This window comes from Tympanuchus pallidicinctus, unplaced genomic scaffold (assembly GCF_026119805.1).
Source record: "Tympanuchus pallidicinctus isolate F22 unplaced genomic scaffold, pur_lepc_1.0 scaffold17, whole genome shotgun sequence".
Classification (NCBI taxonomy): domain Eukaryota; kingdom Metazoa; phylum Chordata; class Aves; order Galliformes; family Phasianidae; genus Tympanuchus; species Tympanuchus pallidicinctus.
This window is the reverse complement of record NW_026294690.1, coordinates 1,805,036-1,821,717: the sequence shown is the minus strand read 5'-3', so window position 1 is coordinate 1,821,717 and position 16,682 is coordinate 1,805,036. Positions and strand designations below refer to the sequence as shown.

The 16,682-nt window shown below is 45.2% G+C and overlaps 1 long non-coding RNA gene across 1 annotated transcript in view; it reads right to left on the bottom strand.

Moving 5' to 3' along the window:
- LOC128078784 (uncharacterized) overlaps nucleotides 1–14,102 on the bottom strand; it is an 84,956-nt gene extending 70,854 nt beyond the window's left edge. Inside the window, exons 1-2 of the long non-coding RNA XR_008205796.1 lie at nucleotides 14,003–14,102; nucleotides 11,584–11,715 (exon numbers count right to left, since the gene is read on the bottom strand). This is a non-coding gene — a long non-coding RNA (uncharacterized LOC128078784). The remainder of the gene's footprint in view (nucleotides 1–11,583; nucleotides 11,716–14,002) is intronic.
- Between the last annotated feature and the right edge of the window lie 2,580 nt (nucleotides 14,103–16,682).

Genomic DNA, 16,682 nt, shown 5'->3' with positions numbered 1-16,682 from the left:
AGCCTCAAGCAGTGGGTCCAGGTGAACATCATGGGGTTCAACAAACCCAAATGCAAGGCCTGCACCTGGGTTGTGGCAACCCTTGCTTTCAATACAAGCCAGGGGATGAAAGGAGAAAGCCCTGACAAAAAGGACTTAAGGGTACAGGTGGAAGGCAAGCTGGACATGAGCCAGCAATGCATCCTTGCATCTCATAAAGCCAACCATATCCTGCACTGCATCCAAAGAAATGTGGCCAGCAGGTCAGGGAGCTGATCCTGCCCCTCTGCTCCACACTGGTGATGCCTCAGCTGGAGCACCACATCCAGATGTGGAGTCTTCAGTACAACAGAGATGTGGACCTGCTGGAGTGCGTCCAGAAGAGGGCTACCAAAACGACCCAAGGGGTAGAACTCTCTTACAAAGACAGGTTGAGAGCTAGGGCTGTGTAGAATGGAGAAGGCTCTGGGGAAACCTGAGAGCAGCCTTGTGGTTTCTAAAGGAGCCATAAGAAATAAGGGCACACCCTTTTCTCTGTGGTCTGTGGCCACAGGAAACCGTTTCAAACTACAAGAGGGGCGATTTAGATTGAACACATGGAAAAAGTTGGGTTTGTTTTTGTTTTTTTTTTTTTTTCCTTTACAGTGAGGGAGGTGAGGCGCTGGAACAGGTTTTTCAGAGAGGTGGTAGCTGCCCCATCCTTGGAGACATTCAAGATCAGGCTGGGGAAGGCTCTGAGCACCTGATCAAGCTGTAGGTGTCCCTGTTCATTTCAAGGAGCTGGACTAGGTGACCTTTAAAGGTCTCTTCCAAATCAAATGATTCTATGATCTATTACAACACACTGGGAAACCCATTTTCGTAGAAATTCAGGTTAGTTAGAGGTAAAGAGTTGTGCAAAAAGAGCTTGTTAAAATATGAACAGTCATCGGATGTGACAGTTAATCATTTACATGGAAGCTTGTCCCCTCTGATAATAATTTTCCAAGGCAGCAGAACTAAAGCTTAACTGGTCATTGGCTTCCAAAGTGACCTTGGCTGGTAGGGAAGAGAAAAGGGGAAACAACAGTAACATGTGTCAGTTCCAGGTGGGGACAGAAGGGGACAAAACCGCTGCTGGCGCATTGCAGTTACCTGGCTACTCACTTCAAGCTGCTGGAAACCTCCAGCCTTCAGGGCCACAGGGTCGTGCCAGCTTAAAAGGCTCGGCATGGTATTTTTGTTAAGAAGCCTACCAACATGATATAATGGGATACAAAGAAACACTTTGGAGAAGGTCCAGAAACATCACAGCATTTGTATCCGAATTGCCAGGAGGGATGGATGCCTTTCTGCTCAGCCACCCCAAGTCGCAGGGACAAGTGATGGAAGCAACGTAAATAAGCATTTAAAAATCCAAAGCACAGATAGGAGAGCTTTCAAACAATACTGAGCGTGACAACCTCCCTCACGGCATCCAGGATCAGCAGAAAAAAACATGGTTAGAACATTTATTGCACGTGGTGGTAACACGATTTCACCACTGGATCGACTGCAATTCCGGTACCACATGCAGAACTATTTTATCATGCTAGTGGTGGGACAGAAATGAACTCTAACTTTTTCCAGACAGACTGTCAAGAAAGCAACAAAGTGAAGACCAAAAAAATAAAATAAAATCACTAGATGTGAACATTTCTACTCCAAGTCAGACTTCATCTGGCAGCCAGATGCACTCTGATAAGACACTGGGAAGGCAGGGCTGGTCACAGATCAAGAGTCCCCAACCAGAAGACCCATCTCCCCTACTTGTGGTCTTGGTTTCACCAAATACTTCCAACAACAGGCTTGGAAGACAAAGTCCTCATCAGGGCTGCTGAAGAACTCTCCTGGCACCCTGACTCAAGCCAGAATCCCAGGCAGATTGCTCAGTGGTTCCAGATCCACCCAGCCGTTTGGCCAGCTGCTCAGTGTGGTACTGCTGTTCTGGAGGTTGTTCACGAGGAAACCTGAAGCTGCACTTCAGACTCCATGGAAGTTCACAGAGCCTAAAATGCCATCATCTCAGTGACCCTGGTTTCATGGGAAATCTTCCAACCAGCTTCAGGGATACTACATATAGATACGGCTTGAGATCACATGAAAGAAAAACAAAAACAAAAAAGGTAGAAAGGATGCTTGGAGGAGAACTGCAGATGTGAGGCACTGAACATTTACTGTTGCATACCACAAAAATTCTCCAACAGCACAGAGAGTATGAAGATGCTGCTTACATTCACTGCCTGGATTCAGCAGGTTGTTTTGTACTCAATTTCCCAGCTGATCCAGCTGCATCGTGATAACAGGTGCTAGAATCAATCATGTTATTGCATTTTTCCCTTCCAACTTCAGGTGGAAGAGAATCAACACATCACTATACTCCACTACATAAGAGGAGAGGAAGAAGACACTGCCAAATTCCCTACTGGATGCAATATTTATCCTGTAAGCAAGGATTAACTGAATAACTTGCTAGCTTTGTGTCAAGGCTTGTAAGAAGTGGTGACTAATCCTAGCTCGTGGGGATTAACAATGTTTGCTGTGGGAAATGTGCCAGGCTTTTCAATTATATCATGTCTTACAAACAGACTGCAGTAGCTGCACAAGAATACAACTGCACTCTTGCCACAGCACAGTGACAGCTGGGTATGTCCTTTCTAGTTTTTAATGCCATGCACTGGAGTGCAGTGCAGTCATCAGCAAGATCCTCATATGGACAGACAGCAGTAGTTTGTCCTCCTTGAGCAGGGTAAAAAGAGGGAAAGATCAGGTGTGCAGCAAGGCAGTCACTCAGCTATATTTTGGTGTACATCCCTTTGTGATCCCCTAGGTAGACTTACTTTCAAGAACACAATTGAAAGTAAACGAATTATCATGGTTAATTGCTAACCTATTACTTTGGCAACAGGCTTCCAATGGGACCTCCTATGCACTCAAGGCAAAAAAATCAAGCACTTGCATTTCAGCCACCATCTGCAAGTCTGTGCCCTTTGCAAAGCTCTGGTCTTGGATAGAGCTGCTAATCCATGAGAAAGCTGCTCTCCATTCTGGGACCTCACACTCAAGCAGAGAGTTCAAGACAGGGACAGCCAGAGCAGTACAGGATAGGGGCTGTTCACCTTGGAGAAGAGGCACTGGAAGTACGGAGAGAACAAGAGCAGTAACTGGTGGAATCAGTACCATTAGGACAAAAACAGAACTACAAAAAAGCTTTGAGACATTCTTCCACTCTTTTTTGGTCAGCCACAACACCGGAGCAAAAATAAGTTGTACCCACTATGCAGTTCCAGAGGCTCTTGCAAGACACTTTTTTTTGTGTCCTCCTCCACACAGCATACCATCAGTTACAGGTGATTTTGGATGCCCAGCACAGCACGTAGCACCACACCTTAAGCAGTTTCTGCATCTTCATCCTGCTCTTAGAATCCAAGTCATGTAGGTTGGAAAAGACCTTCAAGATTGTCACATCTAACCATCAACAGAACCTACTGAGTCTCATCTCTAAATCCCATCCCTTCATTCCGCTGTATGTATGGCACAGATTTAAATTACTGACCTTATTAACTCGTTAAGTCATTAGCTTTACAGCGACTCGAATACTGTCAGGTTCACCATGCAAGTAGCTAGAGGAAAACCAAACATGGCAGGCTATGAGCTACAAGAATCCATGCACCAAAATAGTATTTTTCTGGCCTTTCCTGTGGTGAGGTACAAATCAGAGCATCGCTCCGCTGCCTTCTGCACAGCACTGGGAGATGCAGGGCTTGCTGCAGCACGTGGAGGAAGCCTATGCTTCAGCTAGGGGATAGGCAATGTTTGGTTAGATGTGTGCCTCACTTCCATGTGCCCATGGCCAGATGTAGAGCCCAACTCAGAGCCTTTCTGGATCTTCTACTTGGTTTCAAAGACCTCTGGATAAAAGGCAATCCAAAACAAATAATAAAACAAAACAAACCACAGAGATTCAGCTTGTAAATATCACTCTTCCACCTACTGAGTCAACAGAGTCCAACATCCAAGAACCAAACCATTCACCTTTTAATTCCCCTGATGCAAGTCTGCATTCAGATGCACCCATGAGAAGCTTTGTGTTGTACAATACAAAATCCCATTCTGAGCTCCTCTCAAAGCCCTCCTAAGAAGCTACTTACTACCTTTAATTTCTCCCACACATATCAATAGTTATTACTACTTAATAGCGCTCCAAGGTAGTCAGGAGTACCAGCAGCACGGAGGTAATTAGAGATGAAGAAATATCAATTTATGACTAAGATATATGCAGCTGAACAGGACACTTTACAGAGGCTTGACTGCCCGGGGACAGCTATTTCAGTACAGCAGAGATGGGCCGGTTTGAATGACTTTAATTCTTAAACTGGAAGCAAATTGTTTTGGAAGTTTGCATTAAATGGAAACAACAGCAACTGACTAAACAAACTGTTCCATTTGAGGATACTTTCAACAGCCCATATTTGTGAGATGCTCTGTTTGCTGTCCTTTTCCCTTAAAAAAAGGAAAGACCACGGCATGGAAGGAGTCGAAACTCCCCTTTGCCTCATACAAAGGAGGGGTTTGAAGCAAATTGCTTCAATGTTGAGTTGTCCTGTGTTTGGGGTGGGTGAGAAATAGTGTCATGGACTCTGCGAGGCCTCCTGAACACCTGCACCCACCTCCATGAGGAGCTTGGCTGGAGAGGCAGAAGCACCCTTCACAAATGGCCTGCAGCCAATGGACAAGGCTGTTCTGTGGAACAGAAGAGTTTTAACACATATTCTGCATCTTAATGTAGAGGGATTTGAAACCTGGTCCTGTGCCTCTCCTGTGATTGCCTTCACCAGCTAACTACAGGGAGGAACAGTACTGTGAACTGGTTTTCTGAATATTACATGGCATGCACCATCTCTAGCTTATTTAGCAGCAGTTTTTAGCCAAACACAAACAAAAACTGCAAGGAGCTTAAAACTGTCTGAAAACACACTCTGGGGAAAAATAAAAAGCTTGAAGCAGTATGACTGACAAAGGTGGGTTTAGGCAACACAAGCACGTTTACTGGCTAGTGCTCATCACTTGGCCTCCAACAAGTACTCTAGCAAACGAGGCTAGACATCATCAGCCCCACGCCAGAGGGCAGTGAACAGTAGACGGGAGGGAAGGGCAGAAGCCTAAGGTGGAAATAAAGCAGCAGCAGGTGCAGGGACCTGGAGAGCTTGGGGAAGGGAGAAAGGTGGTGGAACTGAGATTGACTCCAAAAACATTGGGATGTCTTACTTCAGATCCAGCTCGTACAAATCTTGGGACAGGAAATCTTGAAATTGAATGGACGACTTCAAAGAAAGCTTCAGCCGCTTCTAGGCTTCTGCAAAGAGAGCTGCTGCCTCAACCTGTCTCCATCTGCCCACTCCTGTCTTCCTTCTGCTGAACATTATGGTCAATGAATCATGCAACAAACTTCACTTGCCCAAGAACCGTGCATGCAGAAGAGTAAGGAATCAGGATGTGACATTTATCAGTCGTGTGCCTCTGAGCCTGACCGCACCCTGGTGCAACAACTCCTCACAAGTGTTCAGATATTGTGGTAATGGGAATTTGTACAAAAAATACAACAGTACCAACACCACCCAGTGAAGGAGAACTTGCCTTTCCATATCACAGAGATGAGCATCATGAGATGTTTATGATTCCCCAGAGCCTGATAAGGAGGAAGCATTGCACTGTTTTTCACTAAGAATGCTCTAACAAATAAGCTGATTAACTCTATTACCAGGTTACATTTCCAACCTGCTGTGGGACAAAGGTTAGCAATGCTGTAGCCATCGAGCTTTACATCTGAGGGTCCCAAGCCCAGACTCCTTCAGAATGGGCAAGCATGGGGAAGCTGGGCCCACACAGCTCCAACCAGCCACACATGGCTAACGAGGGCCACACACAGCCAAGTCATCTGTACATTCCATTTTCTCTGTGCCTTTGCCTTACTCCCAAAGAACCACATAGCTTGAGCTGGCACTCACAAGGTGAGAAGATGGCAGGGCAGCCACCAACATCACCCTCCCTAAAATGGCCTGAAGCCTTACACAAAAACTTTTCCTCATGAATGTCCATGGAGCATCCGCCCCAGGGCTCAGCCATCCCACTCACAGATAATTCCCCCAGCTCTACAGGAAGCTGAGCACCTGTAACAGAATAGCTGATGTCTACAGCATGCTGCGAGTAGGGAGCGGGACAGACAAACAGCAGAGCCCACACACAGCCCAGGACCTGACAGCACTGAGGGATCTGACAAACAGAAAGAGAGGTAAGCAGCTTCTGCTTGAACTTGAATCTTGGGCCAGACTGACTTTTTCTTCTGCCCTCTCATCAGGATGGTTCACTAACTCACCCACTTGAACCTACATCCAGAGAGCCATTCTGATGTCCAGGAAAGGTGTCCTTGCTCTCACCTCCGCTACACAATGCTGCTTTGCCCAGGTCATCCATCCTAACCACTTCCCACAGATCTGATGGCAGTTCGGGCTGTTTCATCGAGTAGTTCCTTCCAGCCACTGTGTCCGCATACCTTCTGCTCCATTCCTGCACCTGATGAGCAACACCACAGAAACAACTACAATGATCTGCACACCCTTCCCTGGATGTCCAAATGCCTTGCTTAGCCTCCTACAGCACTCAGCTGTTGTGGATCAGAATTTAAAACTTCCACTAGGATCCTGCTGGGCTTGACAAAGCGAACAGTTACATTGAGACCAAGAGGTGGGAAAAGATAGAGAAGGGTTCCCCAGAGAAAGGAGGAGAAGGAATGCAGGCTGAGCACTTCTATTCCTCACAGTGGTTGTTTGTTTGTTTGTTTTTTATAATCCTTCAGAGATTTCAGTCAAATGCAGGGAAGTGTTACAGTGGACAGTGTTTTACAGATAAAAGCACGTACCCACAAAGTACCCAGTATTCATCTTATAGAAACACATCTTCAACAATTTTGTATGAAAGCCCACACTCTTCTGGTAGTAGTAAAACAGTATTCTCAAATTGTATATTCAGCTCCACTCTTTATGTAAGGCTCACAGTTTCTTCATGGTGGTAGCAGAGTTCTGAAATACAAATTATTTATTTTCACTCTTTCCTACTACAGACAATACTCACTAGGATTAGCTGTATTTTATAAACAGCAAATGCACTTTAGCAGCACAGGCTTTTTTCAAGACTTTCTCAATTTTGATGGGCAATGTACCAAAATGTCTAATAGTTCAATAGTCAAAGTGTTCCATAAATAGACATTGTTCACATCCTTCTTATCTTGTGTTGTCCAAAACTATGGGGGTTCACAGCCTGAAGTGGAACAATCCCTCAGTAGTGCCTTAGACAAGGCACTTTCTGAACCAAGACAACAACTGCCTGCCTGTTGCTTTTTCAGTGACCATTTGGAATAGGAAGCACTACTTAAGTTCAAAGTCTTATCTGCTCATAGCCCAAACACACACACACAATTTCTTTGCAGGGTTTGCCCTACAGAGCAAGCACCCTGGTCTTGTTTTCTCTTTGTGCCCTGTTCCAAAGGGAGCAGGAGATGAATCTCATTACTGGCTTACACCAATTACCAGCAAAGTAAACCAGCTAGGGAAAGGGGGGATGGAGAGGAGAGAGGGAGGAGCAAGCTCACTTTTGTTTTCCCCCATGAGAATCATAGAATCACAGAACATCCTGAGTCAGAAGAGACCCACAAGGTCCAACTCGTGGCTCCACACAGGACCGCCCAAAACACAGCCTTCTCTTGTGGTTTAACCTCACAGAGAGCGAAGCACCACAGAGCCATTCGCTCACTCCCCTGCGAGTGGGACAGGAAGAGAGTTAGAGACAAAATAGAACTTACAGTTGAGACAGAAAAGGAAAGTGGGAACAAAAATGCAATAATGACAATGTATGGGGGTTGCTCTGAAAGTAATGCCTCCTGTTTTATGATGTCAGCCCACAACGGAGGCAGATGTGGTGGGATGGCAGTAGAGGCTGAACCTTTCCACCTACATTCCATTACACGTTTTCACCATGTGACTTACGACAGCAGAGGGACAGTCTGACAGAACGGCACCTGACATGGAAGCGCATTTGAAGATAGAGGGACTGAATTTTCTCCATGAAGGAAAATAGCATCCACTGACATTCATCAACACCTGCTGAACGTTTACAGAGACCAAACAGTGGACGTGAGTGCAGCGAGAGGTGGGTGGTGCAGTTCAGTAGTGATGTGAAAGACAAGCCATGTCCAAACAGCCACGCACAGAAAGCACACCATGAAATTAATAGTCTCAATCAGTACACCTGAGCAAATTGGTTAAAGCTGGTGACTATGTTGAGAAAACAAGGTTTTGTAGCTGGGAACTTGATCTATCAAATAGCATTATTTTTCTCCTTGTATTTGTTGCAGTTTCCATGGAAATACATAGGAGACATTGCTTTCAGAGTGACCTACATTTGTATCCACGGTGCAGTTACTCACCACCCAGCTGATACAACTGCTTGCTGACTGACACCCAGCTAGCAACACAACATCTCATCACCCAGCCAACTCCCCCCAGCAGCTCCCATCTGCACCACACACAGCTTTACAGCCTTCTGCATGATGTCAGGTGGTATGGAATAACCCCTATCCTAATTCAGGACAGCTGCCCTGGCTCCACCACACTCCTGCTGCCATGCCATAAAGTCAGTGGCTCTTTCTTGCTCAGCAGTGTGGACCAATCCAGCCTTGGGAGCAATTCCATTGTTCAGTAATAACCAAAACATCTCTCAACTGAAACCTGGACGTTTCTAACAATCAAAGCTCTTTCCTGTTATTTGACACCTTCCCAAGTTTCCATCAAGTCACAGCGAAGCAAACCAGATGGTCTGTCTGGAGCTAGTCAAATCCCTGTTTAGCCTGCAGTGGGGTTCAGCAGTACTTGGTGGGAGCAGGCTGGGTATCTCTGGCTTAGAAACAAGCTCACAAGGATGAGGGAAACACTGGCAGAATGGCTTCCTTTCCTAAGCATGCAGTGGAGCATGTGCTAGGATGAGAAACTGTTAGTAATCTAGGCACTCTTCAGAAGAATAAAGATAATCAGACCATAGTAAGAGGGAAATGAAAGCTCGGGATAAATCCCATTTCTGTGTGTAAACCAGTTGCAGTGAAGATGCCAACATCATGGAGATTACACTAGGAAAAAGAAAGGAAAGAAAATGATAAAGTTGTGTCTTATTCTTGCCTACTATAAAAGAGATGCTACAAACCCCATTTTTCACATCCTGCTGCATTCCACTGTTGAGTAACTCATATGTGCCTGTTTATCCTCTAACAGAAGACACACATGCACACCATCAGCAATGCCCACCAGCCTCTCTGTCAATAACAGCACTCAAGGTGGGCTGTCTGAAAGGAAACCACAGCAGACCATTAAAAGATATCCTGACAGCCCCCTTCACCTTGTGAATGTTCCAAGCAACAGCAAGAGCTGTCTTTGGGTTTCAAAGGCAGGAGGGTTAAGATAACAGCACAAGCAAGGGATAAAAGTCTCAAATTATCCATTCATTACAGCTTTGTGCAGTGAGCTCAAGGAGAGCTCCTGCATAGCAATAATGTCATTTAAGCTACGCAGTCCTGGCAGGCAGTGAGACAGAGCTGCTGTGGGGAGTTAGGCCTGCACAGATAGATTACATTTAGATTCACGGCAGTCCTAGGATGCATCTCTCAGGATGCACCTGAAATCACTAAAGCAAGCAGGCATGGGACAGAAAGAAGGAACAGATGAGAGACTGAGAATTCTATTGTCATTCAGCAGCTGTTCATATTTTATGGCCTGTCAGCATGCTTGCAGTCAGGAAACAAGCAAGTCCTTTCCAAGCAAGGAAACTTCCTTCCATTGTTTAACTCTACCTGTCCAAACACCTTCTCAGATCAGGGCTTGTGTTGCAAAGGTCTGCTCAGGTTTCCAGACCCCATACGCACAGGCCAGCCTGTTCAGAAAAGGGAGAGAAGTCTGTAACAAACAGACATGGCAGCTGCCATAAGCAACTTCTGCATCTGCTTCTGTTCCTTAACCCAACTCAGAGACTGGCTGGAAAATCCTGGGATGAACAAACACTTCACACGCACGCAGCTTGCTTCCTTACATCCTGTGAGCAAAAATGAAAGAGAGCAAAGCCGAAACACGTTTGTGCAAATCCAACCTCCATTCTTGACCGATCATAAGATCTATCTTCTCTAAAGAAGCCTTTCCTCTGGCTTCAGCAGCCTGCCTACCAGACCAATGACAAATGAAGTTAGCTCCTGTCAACGGACATTCAGAGAAGTGGCAGTACCCTCTATGAAGTTCCCAGTCATGACAAGTCCATCGGCCTCATGGCTACATTCTCAGGCAGTCTGAAGAGACAGGAAAATTAAACTTCCTCCAGAGGAGGACTGGATCTATTTAAAGTTGAGTGCACACGCAGGAAAATACAGGTTCATTTACCAATTTGCTTCTGTGCTTCTAACACTTTGATTTGAGGAATATTTCAGATTCCCATATTTCAAGACTCTTTTAACCCCTTAAACTTTTGCTATGAGGGTTGCTTGCTTTGAAAGATGCGGGTTTTCACTTCAGGTCAAAACAGAACACCTAGGATAAGGCTTAATCTCACAATTTTTAGTCACATACTCAGAACATTTAATGGTGTGCCCAAATTCACGTGCATAACCAACCTCATTAAAGGAGACTGGAAGCCAAGTACCAGCTTGCTACATCACAGCTCAGACTGCAAATGAAGCTTTGCCTAGGAAGCATAACTGTGAATGCACAAGTGTGCAACACACTGGTGTGCAACTGCTTCTCCCAGGTGAAGCTGCACACACCCCCTGGCTTCCATTCCAGTGCAGACCATGAAGAGTGAATTGGACAATGTGTACGTCTGGGGATGAAGCAGAGATGGGGAATAGGGAGAGGAAGAAATACTGCTGTACAGAGCACAACATGGGATTGGGATGGCAGTGCTAGGAAGCTGAACTGCCCCTATCCACACACGCTGAGAAATACAAAAACATAAACATACCTATTCATATACACACACACACAAAACCTAAGAGAAAAAGAAATCCTCTGGCACAGCAAAATCAAAGGATGGAATTATTTTGCTCACCAGAGGCTGTAGCAAGGAGCTGGCTGTAAGACACAGGCCAGCAGGAGCATAGCATTAGAAGAAAACAATGCAAGCAGAAGAAAGCATAGGAAGAGAAGTGCTTCCATTACAGCTTGAGTAGATGAGAAAAAGGAGTGAGAAGTTGTTACAGTTATAAGTTGTTAGGCTTTGAGAGCAGCTCTAGTAATCCTTATGACAGAACAATTTAAACAATAACTGCAGAGAGTTACAAAGGTCAGTTGTGATAAATAATAGAGGGTTAAACCATGTAACAGAACCAAATCCTCTGCAGCTTGCTGAAGCTCTGAGCAGCCTTGGAAGCTCTCTCTAACACTCAGGAATGAGGAAAAGCACATCCTTACACCTTGTTCACAGTCCTCATCCCAAGGGACACATCCTTTCACCTCTTGTTGATCACCTACAGAACTTAAGGCAGCTGCATCCTCTTACCTCCATACCCTTGGCAGAATGAAGAAGGAGATATGGGTTGATGCATCCTTGTGGGTGCATTCACAGGGCCTGCACAAGGTGCCACCAGCTGTGTGGGACCTCAGTGATGGCTCAGTATCCCAAAGAGAAGCACTGGAAGGAAACAACCCCAAGGACCTGATATTTTACCCTTCCTTGATTGCCATTTTTTTTTTTTCCAGGAACTTCTTAAAACTACAAGTACAATGAAATTTCAAATTGATTCTTTCTGCCCAAATGCAGATGGGCAGAAATCCATTTATTCTCTTGGACATACATCTTACAGACCAGGAAACAAAACAGTAACCGTCAGGGAAACAAGCAAATTTCTCTCACACCCAACAGGCTGGCTGATTTTGGAAATGTTCTTATCTCACATTGGCATTCGACCAGAATGAATTTCACAGTCTTGTGGCAAAAAGTTGAAGCTGGTACCAGACTGTACCTCTAGAGCTTCAGAATGGAGTCTCGACATTTATACACAATTTCACCATCACTCAAACCAAAAGCCAGCTGTGCCAATCTCTGATCTCTACCACTATTAACCATCCCCTATAATTTTGGGCTTTTTTTGCAGGTGAACCTGGTTACTTAACAACTGCAAGTTTCTTGTCTTGGTATTCTCCTCTTCAACAGCCTCCCAGCACCTCTGTTCCCACCAGCTTCTGAAAGGAGCCAGCCCAGGAAGAGCTCAGACCTCATGATCAAACTCATGCCAGGACAGAAGGACAAAGTCACAGGTGTGAGAAGACAGGATTATATGCTTGGCTGCTGCTTGCTCTGAAAAACTTACAAAGTCCAGAATTTCCACCGAGCTTGCATTTTCTGGGCCATAACTTCTATTAAATGATTAAGAAAAGAAAAAGTTAGCTGCTGACAAAATCCCACACAGACCACTACTTCGACTAGGCTTGTTACAGACCAGCAAAGAGCTGGAGTTCTTTGTTCAGTAAATAGAGCAGAAATCTGTTTCAAACTCAGCAAGCAGGAAAGGGCGATGTTCCTCTGGACAGCCTACTTGCTTCACCCTTGCTCTGCTCCAGGTGTCTTGGAAACATAACAAAGCAGTCACTTCTCTCCAAAGAGCCACTGACAATACTGTACACAGCGAAGAAGCCAAGAAGCAGATGCACAACTGAGCATGAGCTCTCTTGCTCTTCCCTGCTGCTTGCATCAGCCACATTACCTCTGACATGGGGCTGTGCAAGGCTCTGTCCAAAGAAGAACGACATACAAGTCATGCTCCCACTGCTAACAGCACATCAGGTATGAAAGAGTTCAAAATAATCGGCCTTGTTCAAACGCAGGATATTCTTGGTACTAAATTCCCCTGGCTTCCAGTCTTCCATGTGTAAGCTACATCCTAGGCCTGGAACTGAGGGATGTTCAGCTCCACTCCTACCAGACAGAAGTAGTCTCTACATTCAGCCTCCTTTAGCAAACACAGTATTTATCTCAGACTGATACAGCAACCATGAACTACAAACATGGATGTAAAGGTGAGATCGGAGCTGCAACCAGGAGGTAGAGGACACTGGTTTTGATGCACTTAATTACTGTTATCAGGGCCAAGTATCTTGTACAACCAACAGAAACACCAGCGTTGTCCAGGCATTTACTTTGCTCATGTCTTTTGGTTTATTTGTGTCAGCTTACAAGTTAATACTTCAAATGAGTCAAAAACAAGAAACGTTTTGAAGATACAAGGATGTTTGTCACCAAGACTTAATACTAACCCAATGAAGGCAGAGCCAGATACAACCCACGTTCAGTTCCCATCGACAGCTTCAGGGTAAATTCAGTACTGATGCAAACAGCAATACGACTTACATGTTTTCTTACCTACAATGTAAGTGGTTATGTGCTATCACTAGTCTGTTAGCAGCAAGGTAGGTGGAAGAGTTTATATTAAGCTACTGGAACTTGATAGACAAAGGCAGATAACTAAGGAAAAGCTATACTGGGATGTAAATAATTAGAAGGGATTTAGCACCAGCCAGCAAGTCTGCATTGGGATGATGCTTTTCTCAGCTGTTTGGGATCCTGCTTAGTTTAAAACTGCAAACCAACAGCCTAGAAGTAAAACTGATTTCAGATCCTGAGCGTTTACCCCTCTGTTCAATCAAGCAAATTAAAACATGGATAAGGGTTTAAGTCCAGCATTTACACTAAAGCATTTCCCACTGTAACTGTTCTGCACCAAATCATTTCCTGCCAAAGCACAACTGTATCCTACTACTCTATCCACCACAACACACACTCTTTGGAAGTCACAGAGTAGCAGAAGGACCCGTGTTACAATTGGAAAGATTAACGTGGTGGAAGGGCAATACAGCAGCATAACAGCAAAGGGACCAGCATAGGTAGGATGGCATTTCAAACAGAAAGTAAAAGCACTCACCCATCTCTGAGGATCCAGGCTTACAGGAAAGACTCCACGAGGCAGGACTCCAACCAGAACTCCCTTCCCCATCAGCAGTCAGCCCTCCAGTGAGGCCTAAGAGAGGTGCAGCCAGGCTCCAACCCTTCCTGTCTCACAGCTGAATTGCCTTCACCTGTGCTCCCAGTGCTGACCGGCCCTTTCCCCAGGTGTTCAGTTAGTGGTTCAGGCTGGGACTCAACAGTTCCCATAGAGCCTGTGATTAGATGTAGACCAATACGGACTCCTCTGAAGTTCCCAAAAGCTTAATGTACAGCAAGCTATTTAGGCAGCTGAACTCAATTGCAGCTTTTTATTTTGCTCCATTCTTCTTCAAACGCAAAAAGTTTAAGGCTGCTCCTTGTTACAACCCAGAAGTGTTTCTATGGGAGGCTGAAAGTCACAGCACTGATACTGGAGCCATGAGAAGTCTGAACCCACTGCTTGGGCTAGCACCAAGCACAAGACTGCTGCTTGTCTAGCCTTTAGTCCTTTATTCTCAAGGCAATACCATCATGACTTTTTACCAGTGGAAGGTTTCTTGGATTCCCTTCTCCCAGAGCAAATCTTCTCTGGTCAAGGAGATGAGCTTTCTGCCTCACCACCTACTGGGCATGCTGGCACTCCAGGATTTCTTTTGGGGTCTCATCCCTCTTCTTTCAGCTTCAGGACATCAGGACCCAGAAGCCTTGTCCTAAGGGCAAGCAGTGCTTTGTTCTGCCTTCCAAAACCAGGGGAAGCCTCTCCTGCCCTCTCAGATCTAACTGAGTAAGAAGTAAGGGAATAAGGGTTTCAAACCCACTTTTCAGAGGAAGAGGAAGGCACTTGGTTCGAATTACGTGATTCAGATTAACACAGCTTCCTGAGGAGATCAGTTTCACAGAACAAATAATGGCATTCAATTAAACAAAAGTGACACAAACCAGGGAGCTCTGATTTCCTTTTCATAGCGCTCAGCCTAGTGAATCCAGCAATGGAACGACGCAGATCTCAGCAACCAGTGCTTGTTCCAATGCTGAGAAATACTTTCAAATGCCCTGAAAATTCCACAAGTATAGAAATCCTTGTGTAAAATTTTTTTTTATGAACTAACGCATGAAAATTTTCATTCCGTTCTTTTTCTGAATCTTAGACAAATAGTAGGGAAATAAACTGGAACAGGTAGCAAATAGCAATTAATCAATTCCTCAGCTGCTCAGTCTAAAAGGTGTACAGTCACACGTCCTAGGAAACATACCTGAACTTTCAGAAGGAAGACCTGACCTCAACATAATCCAATCCAAACTGCATGCAAGATCCTTCTGTAAAACTAATCTAGCCTAAGTGTTTTTCTAGGAGTGCAATTACTGTGGAATTTTGCAGACAAAAAGGTATGGCACAGAAACAGGTTCTGCAATGAGAAGGAAGAAGAGCATTTGTCCATGCAGAATTTTCTTTCCTCATTGATAAATATTCTCGAGGCCAAACCATTTTTCCTCCCAGAGAGGCAAAGGGGAGCAGTGCAGCTCCCATGGGGCAGTGTGATCAGATTGACAAACCATCTCAAGACCTACCCCAAGTGAGCCCCATGGATGGAGCAGGATCTCAGAATAATGGAGAGCTTCCCTTATTCAAACCTTTGGAAACCCTCTTGTTCCTAGTAATAAAGGACACAGCAACAAGAACACAGGCGGCGCTCCATTCCAGCAGAGGCAATCCTTTTGGTCTCTGCCAGGCCCTTCCCATCAGACAGACAACTTCTTTTGTAGCTCACAGAAAACAGATCCTCCAAGCATCTTAGCACAGAAGACAATGGGATGCACACAGATGTAATGGTGCTTGGGTATATTTTGGGAAGAACTCACAGGATAGCACTGACCCAAATGCCAAGTTACCCAAGGGCAACTGTCTGACAGAGCCAGCCCTGAGGACCCACAAATAATTTCCATAGAGTTTGGAATTCATACTATTTAGCTTAAACTTCAGGCCTTGTGTCAATCCCATGAAGGTCTGGAAAACTCCTACAGCTATTGTGCTGATCAGCACAAATTAGGCAATCGTTTTCCTGCACCTCAGTGCCTGGCACACATCTCCTCTTATCTATGGGGCCTTGGCAAGCAGGGCATTGCTGGCTCTCTCTGGCTAGCCTTTGCCTCCTCCACCCACCTCTCTCTGTTTATGCTACTCTCCCAACACAATTGCAAATATGATAAAGGTTAACCAGGTATAGAAGGTAAATAGGATTACACAAAGCTGGATTTAGCAGTTTAATCAGCCACTGAGAAAGACAATTCTTCAATGCATGCGATGAGGAGATACCGAAGCCAGATAAAGGATCCGAGTCATGTAAACATCCTCCCAAGAGCCTGCTCCTCTTTTGCATAGGCACTGTAATCGTGAAAGCAATTCTTAATGGAGTCACTTGGCAGAGGCCCTGGCACAGCAAGCTGTGAGCCTCTCCCTAGCTGATGGACCAGCTCCAAGAGCACATTTTGCTGCAGGAAGGAAAGAGGTGAAAATCTGCATCAAGTCTGCAAGCAGTGGCACTGGAGCAGGGTCAGATGTCCCTTGATGTTGCTGGTTTGGAGCAGCTCACTTATCCTTTCTCTGTTCAGCTCTGCATCTATAAATTGAAACCAATGATTCTCCCTTTGCGCCCCATCTCTTGCAAGGATCTTTTCTC